Below are 26690 nucleotides of genomic sequence, written 5' to 3' on the forward strand. Positions count from 1 at the left end.
GTATCCAGCCTCCCCGCTGTGACAGGAGAATTCTTTGTGGGTTTTTCTTTTTTTTTTTTTTGAGGAAGATTAGCCCTGAGCTAACATCTGCTGCCAATTCTCCTCTTTTTCCTGAGGAAGACTGGTCCTGAGCTAACATCCTTGCCCATCTTCCTCTATTTTATATGTGGGATGCCTGCCACAGCATGGCTTGATGAGCAGTGAGTAGGTCTGTACCCGGGATCCAAACCAGCGAACCCCGGACCACCAAAGCAGAACTTGCGAACTTAACCACTGAGCCACCAGGCCGGCCCCAGTGACAGGAGAATTTCAGTGAGAAGCTCAGTCACTTTACTCTTCATGACTGGTTCACTTTGGGTCTGTTGAATCCTCTTGTTTTATGTGCCTTTTAATCATTTTCATAGTCTGTGAAATCAGTCTTCCTCATTCATGTGTACAGTTGTAGTAATAACAGCTCATGAAGCCCTCACTGCAGAGAAGACAGCATAACCTTCAAGTTGGAATCTTGGAAGCTAACAAGTCAGATTCCCGTCCCCACTCCACTGACTCAACGGAAGCATCTTTCACAAGTTCTTTAACTTCCCTGAGTCTTGGTTTTCTCTTCTGTAAAACAGAAATAGTAATAATACCAACGTCACAGGGTCAAATGGAATAATACATATGAAAGTGCCACATAAATCAAAGCACACCAAACACGCGTTAATGAAACATCTGTAGAATGGGGATAAGAGCCATGTTTCTGCGACTAGTCAATCAGGTAACGTACGTAATACACCCAGCACAGGGTCTTACACTTGGTAGATGGTCAGAGAAGAAAACTAAAAGTAAATATGGACAAAGTAAAATACACTGGAAATGAGAGATGGAGAAATGTTACAGACAGCCCTACAACAGCCCTTAGCTGAAGTAAAGTTTCGACTAATTTACAAAACCTGTCCCCAAAATTCACATGCACACGCACACACTTAATGATAAACTTGCAAGGAAAGAGATTTAAAGGCAAAAGGGAGATTTGGACCTAAATTTTCCCATGACCTCGCATTTTCTGAATACTGAAAAATGATAGAGGCATACTCTTTTATAGAAAATCCTGGCAGTTACGAAAGATGACGGAGGGCACATGGTAGAGCCACGTAATTCATCCATGTCACATGATCACCATTAATGTTTCTATGGGGGTTGGGAAGGAAAGGAAATGTTGAAAAAGTAGCACCATTGAGAAGAAGAGGCGATTCATCCTGAAGAAGAGCAACTCTAGTTACAGATTGGAGACCTACAGACATGTTTCCTATCCTTTCCTAAAATGAAAAATGGTGTCTTGTTACAAAAGCTATATATGTGAATTATAGAAAAAGCAGAAGTACACATAAGTAAAAATTTTTTACGTTTTTAAAGAAAATGATTTCTAGTTCTCTGACCTAAAGTTAATCGCTTTTAATAGCCTGATATATATATTTTTCAGAAACGTACACATACATGCATGTTTTCTACAAAATTGGAAGCATGCTTGTATACTGTTTAATAACCTGCTTTTTTGGGGGGATGGGGGGATGAGGAAGATTGGCCCTGAGCCAACATCTGTTGCCTATCTTCCTCTTTTTGTTTTCTCCCCAAAGCCCCAGTACATAGTTGTATATCCTAGTTGTAGGTCATTCTAGTTCTTCTGTGTGGGATGTGCCACAGTATGGCTTGATGAGTAGTGTGTAAGTCTGCACCCAGGATCCCAACTGGTGAACCCCAGGCCGCTGAAGTGGAGTGTTCAAACTTAACCACTCGGCCATGGGGCCAGCCCCCTGTAACCTGCTTTCTTTTATTTGAAAATATATCATGAACGACTTTTTATGTCACTAAATATTCTTGCATTACTTTTCTAAATGAATGTATAACATCCCATTGTGAGGATAGATCATAGTTTATTTAACTAATTCTCTGTTGAGCTACATTTATTTCCGATATTCACCACTAGAAACAGCACTTCACTGAATAAATGTATGCATTCATCTGTACTTACATCTTTAATTATTCTACAGGATAAATGCTAGAAACAGAATCACAGACTCAAAGGTATCCATTGATATAGAGAGAGCTGCCTAGTTGTTCTTCTGGAAGGTTTTGCGTGATGTCTGTCTTTAAAATGAAGTTTACAAATGAAGTTTACAAAATATTTGAAAAATATGGCATCCCTGAACTTTACTTAATTCTTGGAGACAGTTATTGAAATATGATTTGTATTCAAATACGTATAAACTGGTAAGGTCTTTTATAGATGCCTTCAAGAAAAAATCAACCTCAAAAGATTGAACTGAAACCATTATTATGATTGACTCAGTGAACCTAAAGGTAAATTTGATTTGGACAAATACTATTAATTCATTAAGTTTCCTTGTGGCCACAGTTTTTAAAATAAATGGTAGGTAAATTTTTTAAAAAGTGTTTTTAGTTTTCTGAGTTTTCTGATAATTTGGTCCTGTTTGGGGTCATCCTCATATGAATTGCCAACATTTCCAGCTATACTCGAGAATCGATAAACTAGCCCTCTTAAGGCAGTTAAATGTATATTTTCTTGAAGAGAGTAAAGTTATATAGAAGTGTAATGTCACCTAGAAAAAACTATTCGTTTATTATTTACAATTTCTTTTGTATTGCCAGGGTTACATACTATTTACATTTGTTTGATATTTAATTCTCTGTTGTATAGCCTTATTAATTCATTAATTAACTAATTCATTCATTCATCCATCTATTCATGTGACAAATATTTCTTGAGCACATACAATGTGCCAGGCACTCTGTTAGTCTTTGAGGATATAGAAAGACCCTGCCCTCATAGAACTTGGGTTCTGGTGGTGGAAACAGATAAATAAATGCACAGATCAATGTATAATATCATGTCAGATGTTATGGTGACGGATGGCAACTAAACTTTTGGTGGTGAACACAATGTAGTCTATACAGAAGTCAAAATAAAATGGTGTACACCTGAAATTTATATAATATTACAAACCAATGTTACCTCAATAAAAAGTATATATATATATATGTGTGTGTGTGTGTGTGTGTGTGTAATGTCACGTGGTGTTAAGTGCTGTTAAGAAGAATAACACAGGGTGAGGCATAGGAAGACACTAAGTCATTTTGAAGCAAATATTTGAGCCACACCAGGGTTCACATGCCCATTTTACCACTTCCTACCCAGCTTTGAGCAAGTTACTTAGCTTAGCTCACCTCACTTTCCTTATCTGTTAAATAAAAAGATAATATTCTATTCTATAGAATTGTTATCAGGATTTAATGAGACTATGTGGAAATTACTTAGCATATGGGTGTTCAATAAGTATTATTTCTCTTTCCTCTTATCTTTTGGAAAAGGGAAAGTGATTTGTTATAAATAACTGAATTCTTGAGATTAAGAAATTAGCAACTTCCTTATTCCATATTAAAGGAAGTGCTGGTAAATTTTTTGAAAAGTGTTGTTTTGTTTCTTGAGCAAAATTAAATAGCAGCTGCTCCTCTACAGAGAAGGGCAGCTTGAGCCTCCGCATCAAGTAGTTCCGACGATGCAGGCTTTCGTTTGCCACTTCTCAAAGACAGCTATCTTGGGCTGCTACACGCAACCTGCAAGATCTTAGAAGAGCTGTACATTTCATCTCTCTGGGTCTCAGTTTCCTCCAGATGGAGTTATATTAGCTGATTTCTAAAATCTCTTTCAGAGCTAAGATCGCTTTGTCTGTCCTTTTATAAATTCTTCCCCTGCTAGATCCACTTGAAAGGATGACTGCGGGGCCCCAGACTGTCCTTGAGAAGAAATTTGGGACCAAAGCCTATCAAAAATGGTAGCAACTTGCCTATGACTTTTTTCAAAATTCTGTTTTACTAGGAAAAAATGGAAAGATCAACTGTATAACTTGTCTTCCTTGACAGAGGAAGACTGATATAAATTAGGAGAAACTAGGAAACCAGTGGTATATTTCTTGTCACGTAAGAAGGAAAAAGAGAGACACAATGTGATCACTAATAATTATTTTAAAAACTTAATTCTTGCATTTATTGAGCACTTACTCTGTCCTTCACATGCATTACCCTGTATAACTCTCATACCAACCTAAAAGTTTAAGGATGTTCTTATTATCCCCAGGATGTTGGTTTGGAAACTGAGTCTGAGTGAGGTTATGCAGTTTACCCAAGGATGGGGGGTGAAGCTGTTCTGAGACCAAACTGATGCTTTTAACTGCTTGCTCCATGTTATTGCCAGCCATTGCTGCCAGCAAGCCAACTTTCTTGCTGAAATAAGTTTTCGTCATGGCCTAGCCATGGAATTTGTTGAAATTGTTTTTTCCATAGGCTGTAATATGTTTAGTTTCGCCTCAGGCGGGTCAGAGGATTAACTTTCAAGAGAGATGGACCACGTCCACTCTAAACACATCTAGAGGTGGGCTTACAGCATCTGAAAATCCTGTGGCCGTATCTTTTCATCAGAGCTTGAATACGATTTTATGGGTTTTTTCTTTCTTTCCATTAGAGTGCGCCAAAACGGGCTTGATTTTTCTCTGAAATTAGCTATGAACGAAGATGTATTTTCAACCTAAAGATTCTAAGTTTTATTCACCCCGCCCCATTTTCAAAACTAGAAACAATTCACCAAAACTGCCCAGCCTTCAGTGGCTTAATCAGCTCGGTGGTATAACGCATGAAACTGGAATTTCAGATGGAGGAGAAAGTGTTTGGGATGTCGGGAGGTGACTTCTCCATGTTTTGGTTTAAGAAATATATTTCCATTCACATCTTGCCCCTTCAAACCAATGCACGTTCCCACCCCTGAGTGCTGCTGACATTGGGAGCCGCACTGCCAAGCCCCAGGTGGACAGTCACTGTGTGTTCATTCTCTGGGAAGACGTCACAGTGTGGAGAAAGAGACGCTGTCCTCGTGATCAGACTTGGGTTCTAGTCTCTACTACCAGTGAAAGTCGAGTTTCAGATACAAAGAAGAAAGATCTGATTGGTCCCCTGACGGTTCAATATTTCCTGGTTGACACATGTTTTGTTTCATGTCGAGATTCCCAGGGTGCCCCAGTTTGGACCACCCCTGTGTTCCCAACTGCAACGCTGTGTTTTGCCTTCTTCCCTACCCTTCCCCGATGCCTCAAGTGGCTCCAGATGACCTGGAGTGGGTCGGGGTGGAGGTAGGGGGTGCAGTGACTCCATACATCTCATTGCCCAAATCTAGATGACTCTGACACCAACATGTTTCCCATCCCACCCTCTGGAAGAGTATGTCAATGAAAGAGGCCTCTTGGCCCACAATCCTCCTTTCTTCCCATAACTGTGTCATCCATCCTCAAAGACAATCTGTGCTACCTACTATTCCAAAATCTTAACTTGGTCTTTAACCTTAGCTTTCGAAGTTTTTTCACCACAATCTTTGGAAGGAAATACACTACATTACAATCCAGTATTCTCTCTCTCTCTCTCTCTCTCACACACACACACACACACACACATACACGTGCTGAAACGAAAGTTTCAAGAAAACATATTCAACTTGTACTATTTCCAGTGCACCTTGATGTTTTCTATTCTTTTCTGTTCTATTGTATTTTTTTAAATGCTGGTCCAAGCCCACTAAATTGATCTCAGAGTAAACTTTAATAGGTCATACTCCACCTTTTATACACACAGAGCACTCTCTTCTTCTCCTTCCTAGCACTTATCACAATCTGTAACCCTAAATTCGTGTGATTGTTTATTTAATGACCCCCTGCCCCACCTGCCGCTAGTAGACTGGAGGCTTCAGGAGGGTGTGTTTTCTTCACCTTTACGTTCTTAGAGCCTAGCACAACACCTAGCATGTAGTAGATGTTTAACAAATATTTAGTAGAGAATTAATAAACTAATTAAGGTGCCAGCTTTCCTCAGGTCTTCATGGTTCTTCCGTAGAATTCCTTCACACGTCTTAACGCTTTGTTTGCTCCCAGCTGTGGAGGTTTGAATCTCAAAATTACTGGAGATGCTCCCCTCCATAGCTCCTCAAGGCTGCACTGGTGTTTCCTTCCTAGTCCATCTGTGGTCGATCATGCCAGTGGGCCAGTGCCTTTGGAAGAAGGCTGGCTGCTGCCTCACCAAGGTCTTGGGGGCAGGTGCCTCCCTCCAAAGGGCTGATGGAAGGGCTCTCCAGGGCCAGGGCAGCCCTCTGGAAGTCACAGCACACCTGGGTTGTCTGACTGCTCGCCTCTTGTTTTGCCTGTATTAGGTGAGTTTATCATTCTAGCTCATCCACCCCTTGATGCTGCTGTGCTGGTTCCTGACTTCATGTCTCGGGCCCCTAAGGCCTCACTTAGCCATCTGTCTACAGTGCTGTAGGCTATCTTCAGCTAACAGCATGGGTTATTTAGCCTTCTAGATATTTGCTTTTTTTTAATAGGCAGCTCTTAAAGAAATCATAATCCATCTCTAATGATCTCTAATGATGAAATCATTAGCATCTTGAAAAACAGTGAAGAAATTGGAAGATTCTCTCAATAGCACCCAAATAAGGCTGACCTCCACCCTACTCCTTTCCCTAGCAGGCTCTGTTTGCTCTGTTGCTGTGAATAAAGGAAGAAACCATTATCTTGAAGCATCTCCTCTGTGCGGGGTATCAGGCGCTTCCCCCGATCTCTCTCATCCTCACACGGTTTCAGGTCATTGGCAGAGTAGGATTGCATCCAAGATCTGTTTGATCAGCTGGACAGCACCAAGATGGAGATGCTAAAACCTCAAACTCATTAGAACGAGTGATATGGGACTTTGAGATAATTATTCAGACAATTTAGGCAAGCAAACAAACAAAACAACTAAAATGGGAACCCCAAAAATGTTCCCTTTTGACCTATTTTTTTATCTGATAGAAGCAGGAGAGGCACAGGAAATGGACTGTAGGAGAACTTAAGGGATTATTTCCTATGGTAGAAGGAATGACAAATACATGTTTTAAACCTTTAGAATATACCTATAAAATGATTCTGTTTTCTAAGTGGTCTTGCTCTTGAATCCAGAAATTGTAGACATGTAATTCACTGGTAAATTACAAGTTTTTAAATAAGACTTTCAACAAGTCCAAGAAAGTTAGATAAAGGGTGGTGCCACAGAAAAAAAATGAGATTTACCAGCATTTTTTCTCTTTAAGATGAGTATTGAATTTAGAATTTCTTAATTGGAATTGAAGCTCACATGTGAATATTAAATAGTTAAAAGGTTTTAAATGACCTGAATATTCTCGCTTGACACTTAGTAAAAATATTTTCATGCTTATGGCCAAAATAGAATTTAGTCATAAATTAATTGTTATTCACGCTTGATGTATAGAAAGAAGTGTGTTTCCTTACTTATCGTACTATTAATTTAAATTTGCTGTTTGTTTTTTAATGTCTCTTTAAAGTCAGCTGGAGAAACAGATTCTGAGTTGCTATTTTATATCTTTTCACTGCTTCCACATTTTGTAAATTAATCAAATATGGCAAGTTAATGAGCCTGTGGAATTTCCTTCAATTTGCTAATCTTTTAACTGAAAGGGTATTTTTGACAGGAAATCTTTAATGGTGTCCAGTTGTCATTTTCTAAATATTCAAACAAGTTTTATGTCAGAGAAATCTTTGTTTCAAAAATGTGGCAGTCTCTGGGGAAATAAGTATTTCCAGTTTAAGTTCTATTGATAGTATTATCATTTATAAATAAACTAAAATAGTTCTAATTCCATTCTGTTGTCTCAATGTAAATTCTATTAAAAAGTTCTTTTCTGATCCTCTCTAAATTAAAAAAAAAAGTTGAGTAAACAAGCTGTGCAGACTTTGTGTTGAAACTTCAATACCTTCAAGAAAAAGAATCTTGGAGCCAGCCAGGTGGCGCAGCTAAGTTCGCACATTCCACTTGGGTGGCCCAGGATCGCCAGTTAGGCGCCTGGGTGCGGACCTAGCACTGCTTGTCAAGCCATGCTGTGGCAGGCGTCCCACATATAAAGTAGAGGAAGATGGGCATGGATGTTAGCTCAGGGGCAATCTTCCTCAGCAAAAAAGAGGAGGATTGGCGGTGGATGTTAGCTCAGGGCTAATCTTCCTCAAAAAAAAAAAAAAAAGAAAAGAAAAAGAATCGTGTATTTAGTACAATACAGATAATCTGGTGGGTGGAGGGCTGCATTTGAGGTGATTGTTCTGGGGAATACCAGCACTGAGGTGTGACATACTGCCACACTCACTTTCCACTTTGGGCTTGCGTGCCTAGGACCCCAGAAGGGAATCCTCAGTTCTCTTGCTTTGGTTATTTTCCCCTACACTCTACTTGGCCTGTGCCTTTTAGGCAAAACTGGTCAACATTGCCCTGTTCTTAGCCTCCAACACTGAACTTTCTGTCATCATATAGCTTGACTCATTACCAGTTTTGTTTGGTCAATTTTACTTTTCTTCCTTTCAAAGAAACACCATTCACCTATGTCAAATGCTCTTTTTTTACTTCTATCCTTGGTACAACTACCAGAGCCTGAAGAAAACTGGGACGTAAGTCATGTTGCCTTTAGATTCTCCACCTTCCTATTCCCTTCCCTCCACGGCTCCACCCACTTCCAGCATGTTCTGGGGTGCTCGTCTAGATGTGGTCTGTGTGGGTTCTATCCATACCTGTCTTTCTTCATCTCCCCCAAAAGCTTTCAAGACCGGCCCTCAGCTGATCCATCCTTCAACACAAGTTGGTTTATAGCTGGTAAACCCGGAGTGGGTTGTTGCTCATAGACTTAGTTGCATTTTTACTGAGATAATATTGTTACCAAGGGCAGGGTCGCTGCCTGAGGAAGCAGAACTAACTCTGGAAAATAGGGACTTTCTGGAAACATAATAATCTATGGATGAGCATTTGTGGCCTGATATGGTTACTTTACTCTATGGGGCAGAGTAAGATGAAGGCAAAACTGAATGAGACTTACAGAAGGAGGATTGCCTCACTGCAGACAGGTAGCGGGGAGGTCCCACGCTCCCAAGTTGAACCCAATGCCCCATCTGCTTATTGCTCTCTTTGTACCTGGTTGTCTTTGTAACTATTGTCACTGCTGTAAACACTTCCCCTACCCGGAATCTCACAGGACCCAGTGAAGGTATGGAGAAAGGACCGTTGAGAAGTTGCCCAGGATCTTGGGTCAGTGCCAAGGAATGGCAACCCTTCAAGTCCAGAGATAGCCCTATGGCATCACTTTCAGGAATGGAACTGCCTCACCAGAGTTCACAGCATCCCAGATTTGCCTGCCACATTGAGTTCTCCTCTCCAACAGTAGACTCTGTAGAGCAGTGCAAAGACGAGTCACTATCCAAGGCTTAGCCTGCCTCTCACCGCATCCTGTTCTTCCACAAAGGGAAATGGGAAGAGAAAAGTCTCTGATGCTTTATGTCCTGTCAGCACCAATCTAACAGCCTCGATAAAATTCCCTTCAAAAATGTAACATATGATATCAAACCTTTCTTCTCTGTTCCTGGTTCGTTAGAGTGTATCACGTCTGCCGTGCCATTTTTGGCCTTTCAAAGGATATACTGTTACTTTTAATTACAGCATCAAGACAATTCATGACATCCTGAAAGTTCTATAAAGTTGCCATTGGCTGTCTCCCTTATTTTAGAACACAGGTTTTGTAAGGAGGAGCTGTGCCTTGTGACAATGTAAACTGCTTGACTGTATTCCACATATTAAGGATCTTTTAAGTTGTCATTAATGACCTGGCACAAGCATTTACCATATCTTTAGGAGCATGTGGGGTTCAAGATGTGAAGGCAATGAGGGCTGTGTTGTTTATTATTAAACTGACAGGAAACAGCCAAGGCTCATGTGCTACTGTTTGCAGTTGGGCAAAAGAGGATAGATTAATTGCTTTATAGAAATTCCTTTCTGCATTCTTTAGGGAAAATTTTTCCATGTGACCTAAATGATCAGACTGGGCAGTTTGGGGCTCAACAGCTTTGACATTGTCCCTTGAAGGAATGAAACAATTAAAGCAACTGATTTCCTCTGAGAAAAGGCTATTTATAATAATCTGTCTACTCTAGAAAATATTCACAGTAGACTCATCGCAACAAGACCCTCTAACACCACATAGTACTGGGTTTTTCATTGCTGAGATTCTCTTTTTTTTTTCTTTAATGCTTCCCTAAGTTTTAGGAACAAGGTTTACTTACCTAGAGAAACTATTGACCCTTCTACACTGAATCTCAAATTTATCCAAGTACTACCATTTGGGAATAAACAACACTTAAGTGGCCTAAGGATGAGAAGAACCAGTTCAAGAAATTGAGGACAATCAGCTGGTAGAGTTGAGGGTGTGTGTATAGTCCCAGGAAGGGGTTTCATGAAGAATGGAGAAGATCAACAGTGTCTGACACAACAGAAAAGTCAAGTTAGTACAGGACTGGAAAGAGGTCATTGGCCGCCCAATGAAAGGTCATCAGTGGCTGTATCCAGGGCAGTTTCTACAGAGGGGTGAGGGTGGAAGCCTGAGAACACCGGATTAGGGAGTATGAGGGAGTGGAGGAAGTGGAGGCTTGGTGGTCAGGGAAAGCGGAGAGATAAGGAGCTTGAGGATGAAGGTTTTCTTTTCTGATAGGACTGAATTGAGCAGGTTTCTAGGAAGAAGCAAGGAGTTGGCGGATGGAGAGGGCTGGTCAAGATAGTGTATGAAACATTTGAGGTGCAAAGAGCTTGAATAAAAACTTGAATGAAATTTCTGTTCCAGGTACCTCCTCTGCCTTCCCCATCCCACATCCCAGAAAAATATTTGGTGCATTAACAGATTTCAAAACTTCAAAGGGCTTCGCTTATGTTGTGCTTGATACTTGTTCCTTGGTGAAACATGAAGAGACAAAACTACACAAAAAAGAAAATCGTAGTTGATGAAAAATCAACCTTCTGTAATTGCTCTTAAATCTTTTACCCATTGCTAACGTGGGTATTTGAATTACGTTTGGAATATACTCCAAGCCTACTTACCCATGGAAGGATTAATGACATTGGAGCTGGGTTCAAAGTCTCAGCAACAAGCCAAAACCTGTTCTTTTCAGTTGCCAGGGCAAAGTGTAATATTCCTTCCTCGGAAAGCTTTCAGATGTTAAGCTTTCCATGGCTAAGCTGCTGGAAAAGGAAAACGCCAGAAATTTAATTCCTACGGCAACTTTCTTATGCAAGTTCCTTAACCTTTCTTAGCCTCAGTTTCAGAATTTGTAAAGCAGAAATAATAATACTACCTCATAGGGTTGTTGTGAGGATTAAATGGGCTAGTTACAAGAGTGCCTGTCAGACAGTCAGCACTCATTAAGTGGGAGCTCGCCTTGTTAATTGTAGCACTAGTAGTAGTTATGGTAGCAGGCTTTTCTGGGTTGTAAGGATTATGGAACTCTCACGTTACCTCTGTTAATGGTGGATTATTTTAAGGATACACCACAGAGTAAAGAGAACAGGAAACTACTGAGCCAGCAAATTGGGTCTGCAATTCCAAGGGCAGTTCTTTTTTTTTCTTTTTCTCTTGCCAACATTTACAAACTGCAGATTTCACATGATAATCTAGATTTCCAGTAACACTAGGCGTGTACTCCTACATGGCAGTGATAGCCTGGAGCTGAGTAGTCCCTCACATCTCCAGATGGATCTGTGATCCTGGGTTTGCCAAGGTTAGTGCCCATCCCTGCTAGTAGGCATAGGCCCAGGGCCTCCATGTAAGGCTCTGCACGTTGCTCACTGCACAAGGCACCCAGCTATGGGGTCCAATAGAAGTTGAATTCCTACAGTCTGCCAAGGGCAATTCTTAGCCTGGCAAGCTTGGGACTCAGGGTCTCCTTCTTTCCTTCTTTTCTCTAGCTGCTCCTCCTTCCTCTTCTGCTAGCCCTGTTGACACCTTTCCATCTCGTGGCTTCTGCTCATTCGTAGCTTCTTCTGCTTTACAGCTTCCGCCTCTGCCTCCTCTCTGTGTGTTTCCATGCTTCTGCCTGCTCCACCACACTTGGCAGGATCAACTGTTTGCCCGAGATCATAGGTGATGAGCAGGATTTGACACAACGTTATCACTCATTGGAAAACAATTACTATGTAAGTTAGCATGAGTACGTTGAACATAATTTCTTGTTAGATTTGCTTATTTAAAAAAAATCCTATATAGACTTCCCTGCATAAATTAGGGCAGGCTTTATTGTTGACTTTTATTGTAGCCAACATGCATTTAAACTGACTTGTTATTTCCTAATATGAGGAAAACTGGGATCCCAGGGTGTCCCAAGACACAGAGTGCTTTATTCTGTCCTTGGGACAAGGGTTTGATTCAACATCATTTGTCTGAGACTAGCCTTGAAAGCCTGAATTTTACCTTCTTTCTCTCCATCCCTCCTGGAATAGGCCTGGACCCCGTTCCCACCGTGGCTTTTTGGTACTCCTTATCTTCCTCAGCCCCCTAGGCCTTCAGGGGGTGCTCTGGGCTTCACTTCCTCAATATCCCTGTATGAGATTAGGTGGAAATGGATTAAGCTGATATAGTGACCTGACACCACTGGAGGTTAAGTTTATATAATCTTCTCTCAATGAACACTTCCTATATGCTTCAGAGTGGTGGGAATTACAAGCATAGCCGTTGGTCAGGGACTTTTGCCCCTTTAAATCATAACACATAGATTTCTGCCCATTGTGCCTACTTAGAGCAACTTTTCTTTAGGAAGAAAGACCACAGTCAGCTTCCTTGGGCATTAAGAGAACTGAGTTCTCATCCCAGCTTTGCCACTTGTGAGGCTTGTTAGCTTGTTAGCTTCAGACAATCCCTTAACGTGGGTGAGTGTTGGCTTGGCCCTTAACCTCCCCAAGCATCGTTAACTTGTCTTGCCCTCTTCATAGACTCCGGATGGGGAAAGGGAGCCTTCATAAGGCTCTGAAAATTATACTAAAATAAGATATTAGTAAAGCTGGAGACAAGTTCTGCTGCCTTCTTGTGGGGAACACCTTGCCCTTGACCAAAAAGGATGTCACAGGAAGAGCTGCGTGGATGTTGGCTTTGTGCCCACCGTGTGGCCTCTCCACCATGTGTGATGGCTTCACTTCAGAAACAAGTTTTAGGTTTTTTCTTTCTAAAATCTCATTCATGTTAATTACCATGCATTAACTTCACCTTCGCGTGTTTAGTGCACACTCACCTGATACAAAAACATTTGAACACCCTCAGGAATTATAACTACACACTCACGCATTGAGGAAAGAAGGTGCCGCCAAGATTTTGAATCGTGTTCAAACGCAAGAGGCTTTTAAAAAACAAAGTATTCTAGAACTGCAGAAAGTTAAAGCGAAATGTTCTTCCCTTGTTAAAGGTTAAAGGTAAAGCCATTTTTGAGAAAGTGCTTTTCCATGTGTGTTGAATATTAGGGAACTGCATAGGAGAGCAGTTCAATAGGAACCATGAGATCAGCAGTAAGATACATTCTTAATGTTAACAGCCAGCCCCAGGGCAGAATTTGCAAACCCTTGTAGGCGTCCTGGTGGCCGAAGAAGAATTTGGTCAGCAAGATCTCACTGAGAGATGCAATTCCATTCCACAATTTGTTATGGATTCTGAACAAGACCGTCATTCTAAACCCTCATCGACTCTGCAGAAAATATGAGGCCAGAAAATGAATAACTCCTAACTCTTACGATTTGGTTACCGGCCAGTATGCTGGCTTAGCTGAGTGCATGCCTTCTGAAGCAGAGCCTGTAATTATTCAGCATTTACAGTGCAGTTCAGCCTACTTACGTGAGCAATATTACCTTTCTTTTTTCTTTTTTCCAGTGAAAAATCCTTCTCTTCCTTCTTTTCTGCTTTCTCTTTTCTTTTTCTTAACTTTTGTAATCTAAACTGCCTTGAACTTGTTTGCATAGTGGTGAGGAGGAAAATATTTACTTAGGGTATCCTGGGAACCTTGACCTTCCTGCCTTGGGGATGAATCATTCCCCTGCTGGGGGAAGTGGCAGGTTACAGACAGAACCACGTGGACACATTCTCCTCCTAGTACCATCCGAGTGAGCACCATGTATTAGTACCTGAGAGTTGGAGGTTGGTTTAATAGTGAGCTCGGTTTCTCAGCTGGTCATTAGCTATGAGTTCATAAGACACTGTTGCTTGATCTCAGGGTGTGCATAGGTGGACTGCACTTGACCCCCTTGGGCTGTTAAAAATGCACATTCTGGCTGTGCTCAGGCTCCTGAATGAGAATCTCTGGAGGTGGGGCCCAGACATCTGCATCGTTGACCAGCTCCCTAGCTGATTGTTATGTACACTGAAGTTGGAGGGTCACTCCTGGAAGGAAAAGGATTCCAGGACAGGATGGCCAAGGAGGTGTTCAAAGTTCAGTGAAGTTAGCCTTGTTGGTGTGGTATTAACTTGAATATCAGGAAGTTTTATGTTAAAGTTTTCTAAAAAAGAAAAAGAAAAAAAATAAACAGTCTCAATACATAAAAGGAAAAATTGTCATATATACTCCCAATTATAAATACCCTGCATAAAATTCTCGGAGTCCAAACAGAATGTCTTTAGATCATCCTTATAATTATTTTGAGACTCTTTTGACTATTTTCACTTTAAGATAGGTAATAAGGGAGAGATCATCAATTAATGGAAGAATAAATTTCTTTATATACAATCTTCACATTTGCCATATTGCTCAAAAAAAAAGTTCATGTAACTTTGCCATTCACGTCCTCTAATCTGTTATCATTTCTCAGTCTTAGGAATAATTTATACCCATTGGCATAAATTTTGCTATACTTTTGTACAACATGTCTAGTCATTTTATTCTAATATTACACATGGGGAAAAATACTGCATAAGAAACTTCTTCTCCCCAAAATTAGATAAGCTGGTGTGTTTGGCCAGTATTCTTAACTTAAAATACCTTCTTGGTCCATAACTCAGGTTTCACAATTTCGCCAAAACAAATGCTCTAGTAATTTTCATGTGAAATAACTGTTTAGTGCACAGAATGTACTCTCATTTATTGGGAAGTGATTTAAGGGATTTTTACTTCTGCATAGATCACGTTAACATGACCAACACTTTAGTAAGGGATGAATAAAGGAAATTATTTTTATAACTAGGTGAGATTTTATTAAGGGTACATCATCAGGATTTTTATGGCAATTTGGATGGAACACAAGATTGAGGCTCTTTCTCTCTGAGGCCGGCAGGAAAGAATATTTGCAGAAATGATAAAGGACATGGTGGCTTCCTGGAAAATGTTGGTGGAAGACTGGGCTTTGCTTCCAGAAAAGGATGAGTGTCAAAGTTCAGTGAGTGTGACTATGCCTGTCCAGGCTAGAAAAAACAACCTGGGAGAGGAAGACTTGGCTCCTTAGGTCAGAGCAGGCTCTGCTTCAGAACTTGACCTGGTTACCCGGTTCTTCTCTGCTTCAGCTTCCTTTACTGTAAAATGGGGATATGACTTATCCCATGGGAGAACTGTTAGGAGGATGTTTTTGGCTTTGTAGAATGTGTATGATACTCGGAACTTATAAAGATATAAAATTTAGAATCTTCAGGGAGATTTCCCTTGCTCTATGAGTGGCTAAACTAGGTTAGTTGAGGTAGGGTCTGGCTACCTCTCCTTTTTGAACAATTTTCCCTCATTTCAGCCATCCCCTCCCCTCCTATGAAGGCTCCAAAAGATTCTCTTTCCTCCGATACCTACTGTCATGAAACACAGAAGTACCACGAGCTGAGAGCTCACTGGACAGGGCAAGGCTTGATACAGACAATGGTGGCAGAAGCTCCGGCATCAATGCGCATTCGAATATAAGCTTCAGAAGGGCAGAGACTTTTGTCTCCTTTCCTCACTGTAGAACCTGGAACGGGTGGGTGCTCAGTAAATATGTGTTGAAAGAATAAATCAGTGTCAGATTTCTGGGCTTATGTCTCATCTTTCCTTTCTCTTCTTCTTCATTAAGAGATTCTTGTTATGATACAACTTTCCTGACTTTGCTCTTTCTCCAAAACATTCCCCCTTCTAGTCTCCACGCCCCCTCATTTCAGAGCTTTTTCCTACAGTAAACAATAGTTAACCATTAATAGCTTAATAACTTAGGAACAGTGCAGTTTCTCTGCTTTAAGAAATGTTGTTCCCATCCTCCAATCTGAAATAAATTTTGAGAAAAGATGGAGGTGGTTTGGGTTTGGGGGAGAAGGGAATGGGAGACGTGGTTATGTTGGGGTGCATTAGCTATTTGTACAAAGTGGCATATTTTACTTAAATCTGGCTAAGTAGGAAGTATAAGCATCATTAAATGAATGTCTATTGGTATCTTGATCTTCAAATTAACTAGCTAGGCAGGGTTAGTTAGGCTGAGGAAGGGTAAACAGATGGCAAAGTCCAAAGTCTCTGAAGGAAGATGAGTAAAAGTTTGGGGAAGGCTGCAGAGAGAACTGGAATTTGTCTGCTCACAATAGACCAGCGGTTCTCAGACTTGAGCCTGCATCAGAATCACCTGGAGGGCTTGCTAAAACACAGATTACTGGGTCCCACACCAGAGTTTAGGATTCAATAGGTCTGGGATGAGGCCCAAGAATTTGCATTTCTAACACATTGCAGGGGACATTGATGCTGCTGGTCCAGGGACCACACTTTGAAACCATTGCCACATGGGGCAAACTCGAAGGTACAAGCAGCTTTACGGTCTTTAACTTAGTCCACTTGTCCGCTACAGGTTGAGACTGTGTTCACGGACAAACAAGCGCTCTCTATCAGTCACCTCAGCAAGTTCCACAATTTAATGAAGGAAACTCACAAAAAAAGGAGAGAGTTACAATCACCCCATTTCATTTTATAGTAAAAGACATTTGTACTTCACAGCTGTGATCACCTTTGGGTGGCAGAGTCCAGAAGGCTCTTGGGGTCTTCTGAAGCCACCTCACTAAGACACAGACTTAGTGCTGGTAATTCACTGCCCTAGTCAGCACATCTGAAAAGAAATAGCCCCTTCGATACAGCCTTGGATGAAAGTACAGCATGTGGCCGCTAAATGGCCAAGGAGGTGGCCATGCCCAGGACAAATAACTTAGATGAATCATAATCAGAGTGGAGAAACGAGGTGCTTTTCATCAGTAGCACCCAACAATGTCTGTTGAATCCAGGTGGATCAGGCAGTGGATGCAAGGACTCAAAGTATGCTGAGAACACAGTTTTATTTAGAAATTCCAGGAGACTTAGACATAAAATAATAATGATGAAAGGAGCCCTCAAGAGACACTTAAGGTGTTCAGGCCCATTCCTGTGTCTCAGCAGAAGAATTTAAATTATTCAGAAAGCTGACAACATAGTAGGTTAAAAATATGTGTGCGTACGTGATTTCTGTCATAAAATTCTGGCAACCACGGCACAAACAATTTGGAAAAAGAAAAGAGAATAGATAAAACCTGTTACCCTGCCTCTCTAACATAACTGCGAATAGTCCTTCCTTTCAGTCGTTTTCCTACCACATATTTTTAAATAGTGTACTTAGATTTAAACACTTTTTTTAAGGCTTGTATAATCATAGTAACTAAGAACATGGTCTTTGGAGTCAGATGGCCTCGGGTTCAAATCTCGACTCCAGACATTTCCAGCCCTGAGTTTTGCATTTGTCAGATGGGGAAGATAAACTCAGTTTGTAGTGCTGCTGTGTGGATTCAATGAAACGGTACACATCAAGCACTCAGCTCAGGGCTGGGCGTGGTGTAAGCACTCAATAAATAGTGGCATGATTTTCTGTTCTCACTCAAAAGCTGTGTTGACCTTCGATAATCCTAATAATTGAGAAGTTTTTCTCAACATCAAGAAGTATACCTATTTTTATTTCATGAGTTTGGCAAAATTTCATTCCATAAATTCTTCTGTGGTTCAGGCGCCACTTTCAAGAAGATCTTCTTTGACAAGCTTGTTAAGAGCACTTGTTACCTGGGTTTGTCTCAGAGATTAGACTCTTCAAAGATGAGTCAAAGCCAAAACATACGGATGACCTTTTGGGCTTAGAGCAAGAGGCTGCCTCAGTTGCTCTTTAGCTAGGTGTTGTGGCTTTGCTCCAAGACCACAGATTCTGACCGCACCATTGCAGGCACCACACACGGCCATCTGGATGATGGTTGCTAGGGAGATGGGTGAGAAACTGGGTAGAGAGGTGTAGATCTCTCACCCCTACTGGAAAAACAAACCGAGCTCAGGCCTGGCCAGATTTACATATGCAACCTGGACCTCGCATTTCTGCTCCATTTCTGTTTTTCCAACTGCTAACTTGACCTCCGCTGGAGTCCTATTTGGGACCGCAAATTCAGTATGTCTAAACCAAATCTTCAGCCTAACAGAAGGTGACAATACTGTCCTGAGTTTTAAAGTTGCCCTATAAATGAAAGGATTAACTTTATCAAATAGCAGCTTCCTGCCCACAAAGGGAAGAAATGAGCTCCTCAATGAGGACCTTGGTTTCGCTTATCAGATAAACAGATTCTTGACACTATGGAACAGTTATAGATAACAATAAGCAGAATAGCCACTCAGTTCATTAACTCCTTAAATTTGATGACACCATTTTGTACATTCTCTTATATTGCTGGTTAGAATGTTAATTGGTAAAATACTATGAAGGACAAATGCACAAACCCTTTGACCCATCAATTCCACTTATAGAACTTTATCCCACAGATATATTTATAAATGCATGAACTAACATATGTGAAATTTGCTGAACATTATTTTTCTTTGCAAAAAATTGGAAACAACAATGTTGTTTGGAATGTAAATTGGTACAGCCACTATGGAAAACAGCATGGAAGTTCTGCAACGAATTAAAAATAGAAATACCATATGATCTAGCAATTCTACTTCTGAGTATTTGTCCAAAGAAAATGAAAACACTTATTTGAAAAGATATATGCACCCTGATGTTCGCTGCAGCATTATTTACAATAGCCAAGACATGGAAGCAACCTAAACGTCCATCAAGGGAGAAAGAAAGTGTGGTATATATATGCAGTGGAATATTATTTAGTTATAAAAAAAGAATGAAATCTTGCTATTTGTGACAACATAGATGAACACTGAGGGCAATATGCCAACTAAAATAAGTCAATCTGAGAAAGACAAATGCCATATGATCTCACTTATATGTGGAATCTAAAACAAAACAAAACAAAACACTGAGCTCATAGATACAGGGAACAGATTGGTGGTTTCCAGAAGTGAGAGGTAGAGGGCATGGTGAAATGGGGGAAGAGGATCAAAAGGTACAAATTTCTAGTTATAAAATAAATAAGTCATGGGGATGTCATGTACAACATGGTGACTATAGTTAATAATACTGTGTTGCATATTTGAAAGTTGCTAAGAGAGTAGATCTTAAAAGTTCTTATCACAAGAAAAAAAATTGTAACTATGTATGGTGATAGATGTTTAACTAGACTTATTGTGGTGATCATTTCACAGTATATTCAAATATCAAATCATTATGTTGTACACCTGAAACTAATGTAATGTTATATGTCAATTATTCCTCAATAAAAAAATGGAAATAACAAAAATGTGTAAAAGAGACTAGTTAAGAAATTATTGCCCATCTATATAGTAGAATACATATGCAGCTGTGAAAAAGAATGAGGGCATTCTTATGTACTGATCTATTAGGTGAAAAAAGCAAATGTATATCACCAGTGAATGGATAAACAGATTGTGATTTCTACATAAGTCAGATCAAGTTTGTTTATCATGTTCAAATCCTATATATCTTTAATTTTTTTTATTTACATGTTCTATCTCTTAGTGAAAAAGGTACATTAAAATCTATCACTATAGTGGGTTTGATATTTCTCTTCTGCAGTTCTTGCTTTATATATTTTAAACCTTTATTGCTTGGTACATACATATGTAGATTTTGCTCTGTCTTTCTGGTGGATTGACGTTTGATCATTTAGGAAATGTCCTCTTTATTTTTAGTCATGCATCTTGCCTTAAAGTCCTTTTTGCCTGGTGTTATTATAGCTGCACCAGCTTTCTTTTGGCTATTTTTGCATAACTTTTTTTCACCACTTGGTAAACAATTTATCTAGGCACTTACCCAAGAGAAATTAAAGACTACGTCCATATAAAGACTGCTCATGAATGTTCATAGCAGCTTTATTTGTAATAGCCAAAAACTGGAAATAACTCAGACGTCTATCACCAGGTGAATGGATAAACAAATTGTGATAGATCTATGCAATGGACTACTCCTCTATAATAAAAGGGATGAACTATTGATACACACTACAATCTAGATGCATCTCAAAATAATTATGCTGAATGAAAGCATCCAAAAAGGAGATATATTGTACGATTCCATTTACATAAAATTCTGCAGAGCAGAGGAAACCATCAACAAAACAAAAAGACAACCTAACAATTGGGAGAAGCTATTTGCAAATCATATATCTGATAAGGAGTTAATATCCAAAATATGTAAAGAACTCATACAACTCAACAACAAAAAAACAACAGCCAACAATCCAATTAAAAAATGGGCAGGGGCCGGCCCCACGGCTAAGTGGTTAAGTTCGCACACTACAGTTCGGCAGCCCAGGATTTCACTGGTTCAGATCCTGGGTGCAGACATGGCACCGCTCATCAGGCCATGCTGAGGTGGTGTCCCACATGCCACAACTAGAAGGACCCACAACTAAAATATACAACTATGTAGTGGGGAGATTTGGGGAGAACAAACCAAAAAAAAAAAAAAAAAGATTGGCAACAGTTGTTAGCTCAGGTGCCAATCTTTAAAAAAAGAAAAAAAAAATAGGCAAAGGATCTGAACATTTTTCCAAAGAAGATTTACAGATGACCAACAGGCACATGAAAAGATGTTCAACATCACTAAATATTAGGAAAATACAAATAAAAACTACAATGAGATATCACTTCACATCCGTCAGAATGGCTACAATTAACAAGACTAGAAATAACAAGTGTTGGAGAGGATATGGAGAAAAGGGAACCTTCATACACTGCTGGTGGGAATGTAAATTGGTGCGGCCACAATGGAAAACAGTATGGAGAGTCCTCAAAAAATTAAGAATAGAACTACCATATGATCCAGCTGTTCCACTTCTGGGTATTTATCCAAAGGACATGAAAACACAAATGCAAAAATATATTTGCACCACTATGTTCATTGCAGCATTGTTCACGTAGCCAAGACTTGGAAACAACCTAAGTACCCATCAATGGATGAATGGATAAAGAAGATGTGATATATATATATATATACACACACACACACACACAATGGAATACTACTCAGCCATAAAAAATATGCAGTCTTACCATTTGCTACATGAATGAACCTGGAGGATATTATGCTAAGCGAAGTAAGTCAGACAGAGAAAGTCAAATACCATATGATTCCACTCATAAGTGGCAGATATAAGCAATAACAATAACAACAAGCTCATAGATACAGAGATTAGATTGGTGGTTACCAGAGGGGAAAGGGAAGAGGCAGGAGGGCAAAAGGGGTAGTAGGGAACATGTGTATGGTGACGAATGGTAATTAGTCTTTGGGTGGTGAACATAATGTAGTCTACACAGAAATCAAAATATAATGATGTACTCCTGAAATTTATGGAATGTTATAAACCAATGTTACCAAAAAAAAATTCTAGAAAATGCAAACTATGGATTAGTTTGCATCAAAAAGCAAATTAGCGGCTACCTGGGTCGGGGGAGAGGAAAGGTTGAGAAGGGGCATGAGGAAACTTTGCGGTTGCAGTGATAGTTTTATGAATGTGCACATGTGTCAATCTTATAAATTGTGCACTTTAAATATGTGCAGTATCTTGCATGTCAACCATACCCCAATGAATCTGTTAAAAAATAAAATATGTCTCTTGTAAGTAGCATATAGGTTTTTAATGTAATCTGATGATCTTTGTCTTTTGGAGAATTTAATCTGACTATATTTAATGTAATCACTGATGTATTTGAGTTTAAATGTGTAATTCTACTGTTTCTTTTCTATTTTTCAACTTGTCTCTTATTTCCATAGAAATTACAATACATACTTGACTTAGAATTCTAATATTAATTAGTACTTTTACCATTTCCCAACCAATGCAAGAACTTTAGAACATATGAACTCTATTTACCCCTCCTGCCTTTTGTGTTATCATTGACATATATTTTAATTCTACATACATTTTAAACTCCACATTATTATCATAATTATAATTATTTTGTATAGTCACCATCATTTAGATTTACTCACATATTTACCTTTTCATTGCTTTCAGCATTTCTGTGCTTCCATCTGAGATTACTTTCCTTCTGCCTGAAAAACTCTCTTTACTATTTCTTTTAGTATGGTTCCGCTGGTAATAAATTTTCTCAATTTTTGTTGATCTGAAGAAGTCTTTATTCAACCTTTTATTTATGAAGAATATTTTCACTGGGTAGAAAATTCTAGATTTTTAGTTTTCAGCACTTTAAAAATGTCATGGCATTGGTTTCGGGATTTTACTTTTTTGCTTGAGAAGTCAATTATTAGTCTTATTATTACACTTTGAAGTAATATGTCTTTGAAAGTAATGTGTCTTTTCTCCCGATGTTTTCAAGAACATTTAAAAATTTCTCAGATTTTCAGCAGTTTTACTGAGATGTGTCTCAGTTTGATTTTCTCTGTATTAGTTCCAATGGGGGTTTGTAGAACTTTATGAATCTGCATCTTTGCTATTTTTGTCAACAACATTTCTTTAAAGATGACTTCTACTCTTGTTTTTCTCTCTCCTCCTCTGTTGGGACTTCGGTTTACATGTGTTAGATCTGTTTCTTTATGTCTTAACTCACTTTTCTGGAGAAATCCTTTCTTCTTTAAATAGTTACAAACAAAAAGCACTCGATATTTCCAGGTGTTCTTTTAGGTGATTCTGCTGCCTCATCAGTAGGTGGTGGTTGTGTCAGGAGAGAAGCTAACTTACATGATGACATATAAGGGCTGGGGACATGCCCTAGAGAGACGCGGAAGACAGTGAGTAATCCTTCTCTAGGTTTCCTGTGGGAGCCCTCAAACACGTAAGCCATCTGATAAATATTCTTCCGTATTCAGAGGAATTTTCCAAGTGAAAGGGATTTGGGACTCCCCTGTGAGGAAGAAACATAAGTTCCACATCTTGTTAATCAGGGGCAAACTTCTCTTTATAGTCATGTTTCCACCTGTTGAATCATGTTGACCGAAGTTATACAGTTATGGCATGTCTGTTTATGAGAAGAGATGGAAAATATGAGAAACCCTAAAACCTGAAATGTCTATCATAAAGCCTCAGGCTGACGAACTTCTGAGGAATTCATTCTAGACTTCGTTGCTCAAAACATGTATGTGTAAGGATGGAGTTTTACATATATTTGTAGTTATATATATTATATACGTTATATAATATGTGTATATGTGTGTGTATATATACATATGTATGTACACATACAAAATTTGCTATAGAAATTCATTTTGTAGCCTATTAAACTTAAAAGTGTACTTTAAGAGAAGTATCTGAGGATGCATCTCAGAAAAAGCCTTAGATCATTTTTATGTGGTCTGCTCCAGGAACTACTACTCCCTCTCGAGCCAGCCCTGTGTTCTTAGACCTTATCTGTACTGTGCACTGGATCCAACCCTGTGTTATTTACATCATTCAGAGCTGGTTGTTCTATATACAACACACTTTAAAACCTTTGTTATTGTTTTTATACTACACTGCCCTAATCTTATAATTCAGAAAGTTTGGAGGGTAGCATTCTTTCACTGCTCACTTGGTGTAAATCACTTCTACTCCTGAACAATGGCTATTTTGCAAGGTTTAATTATACCCTGTGCTTGTGGCTACATCCACATACATGCCACCCACAATTGTCTATAATTATTATTTATTGCTAGCTGTGTACTTTACCCTTTGTGTTTGTTGAGTGTTTCACAGTCAGGTCTTAGTTACTAAGAGTAAATTGTATGTTTTCTTTTCTTTATTTTGCCCCTTTCACTATTGTTTAAAACATGTCACCATTCAGGAAAACCCTAAAACTCTTTAAATATGTATAGGCAAGGTTTTCTCTTGAATCACTTGTAAAATGCTTCCAACCATTTTGGCTGCTGGCCATACCAGCATGCAGTGAAAGAATTTTCTTGTAGGGATAAAGCCAGAGAGAAGCCTTCCAGGGCTGTTTGGTCCTAGCACAGCTGCTGGTGTAGATCACAGGCCTGATTGTTCCACTTAGAGATTCTTGAACATCTTTGCCAGTTAGAGCTGGAAAGGTGCCCAGGAGATCATATAGCCCAGCCCCTTCATTTTACGTGTAGTGAAACTAAGACTCAGCCTGGTTAACTAATGTACTTGAACTCAAACAGCTGGCAAATGGCAAGGCTCAGGTCTAAGTCACTGAATTTTTCGCTCTTCTTTTTTTTCACTCTTCGAGCTACATCTGTTGCAAAGGAACAGGGCAGCCTGAAGGTTAAAACACTTGAAGTGAAAGTATGGAATTCTAATGTCTAGATGTCTTGAAATGGTAAAAGAAAAAAAAAAAAAGAAAGCTTGAGATGCATTGTCCTCTTTTCCATCAGCCCCACTCCTACTGATTTTTTTTCCAAAATATGGTTCAAAAGTCCCCTTATCCCAGAAGCCTCCAAGCGTTCCTAGGCTGAATTAGTAACTCCCTTCCCTTTGCTCACAAAGCATTGTGCGCATTCCTGTATTATAATACTTACCATATGTATTGTAATTTTTTATCCAGTTATCCTTCTGTCCTCCTTCCTCCCACACACTGGGCTCAGCTTCCAGGAGCAGCAACAGTATCTTCTTGGACTTCAATCCCTAGCACTTGGCAGAGAGCCTGGCAGTTTGTCTGCCCTCGATGTTTTATGAATGAATGAATGAACCAACCACTCTCTCAAAGTCATTCACTATCAGTGAATCTTAAGCTTTATTGGGCATAAAAATCACCTGGAGTTGCTGGCAAAAAATGCAGTGTTCCAGGGCACACCACAAAAGATGCTGATTCTGAACTAAGGTAGGGTCTAGGAATCTGCATTTTTATTAAGCAGCTGATAATTTGATACAAATGGTCCATAGACCACATGTGGCAATCTCTGCTCTTTCATTAGTTCCACGGGTACTTAGTCCCAACTGTATATACCACAATTATCCATCCATCTGAATAAAAACATAGAGCTTGGCTACCCACACCCTTCTACCATTCTGACTCCTGAGGATGGCTATTGACATTTTAAACAGACCCCAAGTCTCCCTCCCAGGAAAATTTGTAGAAATAAAGGAGATAATATTTATAAAGCATTTTGAGTGATCAGAAGAAGGGTATCTTAGTTCATCAAGGAAATATCATGATATAAACCTACATCATGAAAGTTCTCTTAGACATGTTGAGTTTGGTCTGAGACTCAAATGCAGAGGAAATAAAACCCACATACAATGTCTGCATGGACCCAAGCCTGTATGAGCTCCTGCCCTGGCTGCGTTCTCTTATTTGTGTGGGCAGGCTTCCCCCTTCATAGGGCCAGTGTAGAGAAGAGGGTTGATTTAGACACGGGGATGCTAGATGTTCTTTTGTGAGTGAAGTTCCGTATCAGTAAACTTGATAGCTGTTGTTTACATAATTTTTTTAAATTCCAAGTAGTGCATCTGTGCCTGCATGCTACTTTATATGTACACATCTTTTTTCTGAAATGAACTTAAGCAACTTTACAGGAGAAAGAGCTTTATGGGGTAGTTATTAAACTACATTTATTTAACTATGAAAAGGATTTTTGATCCTTGTGGTATATTTGCATATGTATTGTTAGGTATTTGTGTTCAATTCCTCATATTACTTTTTACTTGCCACTTATTTTGTATGCATGTTTCCATGGTCAACCTAATTCATAATTCAAATAAAATCGTATTTCACCTATTTTATGCTATTGTTTATCAGTGTTCTCCTTAGTGTTGGATGCTTTGGTTATTTTCAATTATTGCCTATTATATAGAGTTCTTCTGCTCATTTTGCTCAAATTATATTTTTGTTTGTATGAATTCCATGGGGTATATTTTTCAAAGTGAGATGATTAGATAAAAGAGTGGTGACAGCTTTATAGTTCGTGTTGCTTATTACAGTATTACTTTCCAGAGACCCTGAACCAATATACAACCCCACAGCGGGGTAGGGCATGCTGGTTTTCCCGCACCTTGGCTAAGATGTAATTTTATCATTCCAGCCTCTTTTTGCTAGTTTGAAATGTGTATAGCGCCTCTTCAGAGATATTTTATTTTGAAGTTCTTTAAGTTATACAAAGCAATTTTTTTCCATGTGGGATGATTCACTATTTTCCCTTTAAGGACAAACAATTCATCTCCACATTTGACAGTTTTGAAGGGACAGGCTTAATTTCCTTTTGTAGAATTGATCCTGTACGGATAGGAAATAGGATCCGCGTTAGGGACTGGGGCAGGCTCGACGTGTCGGGGAAGATCAGTTGCATAGCTCTGAACTAGGAAACAAACGGAGAACTGCAGCAGAAACGCCAACTGACCCTGTTTAAGAAGGACTGGAGAGCAGAGATGTTCTGATTTCATGGTGAAAATAGTCTTGGGGCTTTGGCGTAGGACGACAGATTGCTGCAAAAGGAAAGCAAGAACCTATCCTTCCTGCCATTCT

General features: G+C 39.5%; 1 protein-coding gene and 1 long non-coding RNA gene across 2 annotated transcripts in view; one reads left to right on the forward strand and one right to left on the reverse strand.

Moving 5' to 3' along the window:
- Positions 1 to 26690, forward strand: part of DOCK8 (dedicator of cytokinesis 8) — a 206102-nt gene that overhangs the window by 15232 nt on the left and 164180 nt on the right. The gene's annotated exons all lie outside the window — the stretch shown is intronic.
- On the reverse strand, positions 217 to 12479 carry LOC124240917 (uncharacterized). Its single transcript, XR_006889050.1, has 3 exons — positions 12359 to 12479; positions 10993 to 11133; positions 217 to 603 (listed from the first exon to the last, which is right to left on the reverse strand). It is a non-coding gene; the product is annotated as an uncharacterized LOC124240917 (long non-coding RNA).

The sequence above is a fragment of the Equus quagga genome, chromosome 6, assembly GCF_021613505.1.
Source record: "Equus quagga isolate Etosha38 chromosome 6, UCLA_HA_Equagga_1.0, whole genome shotgun sequence".
Taxonomy (NCBI): Eukaryota; Metazoa; Chordata; class Mammalia; order Perissodactyla; family Equidae; genus Equus; species Equus quagga.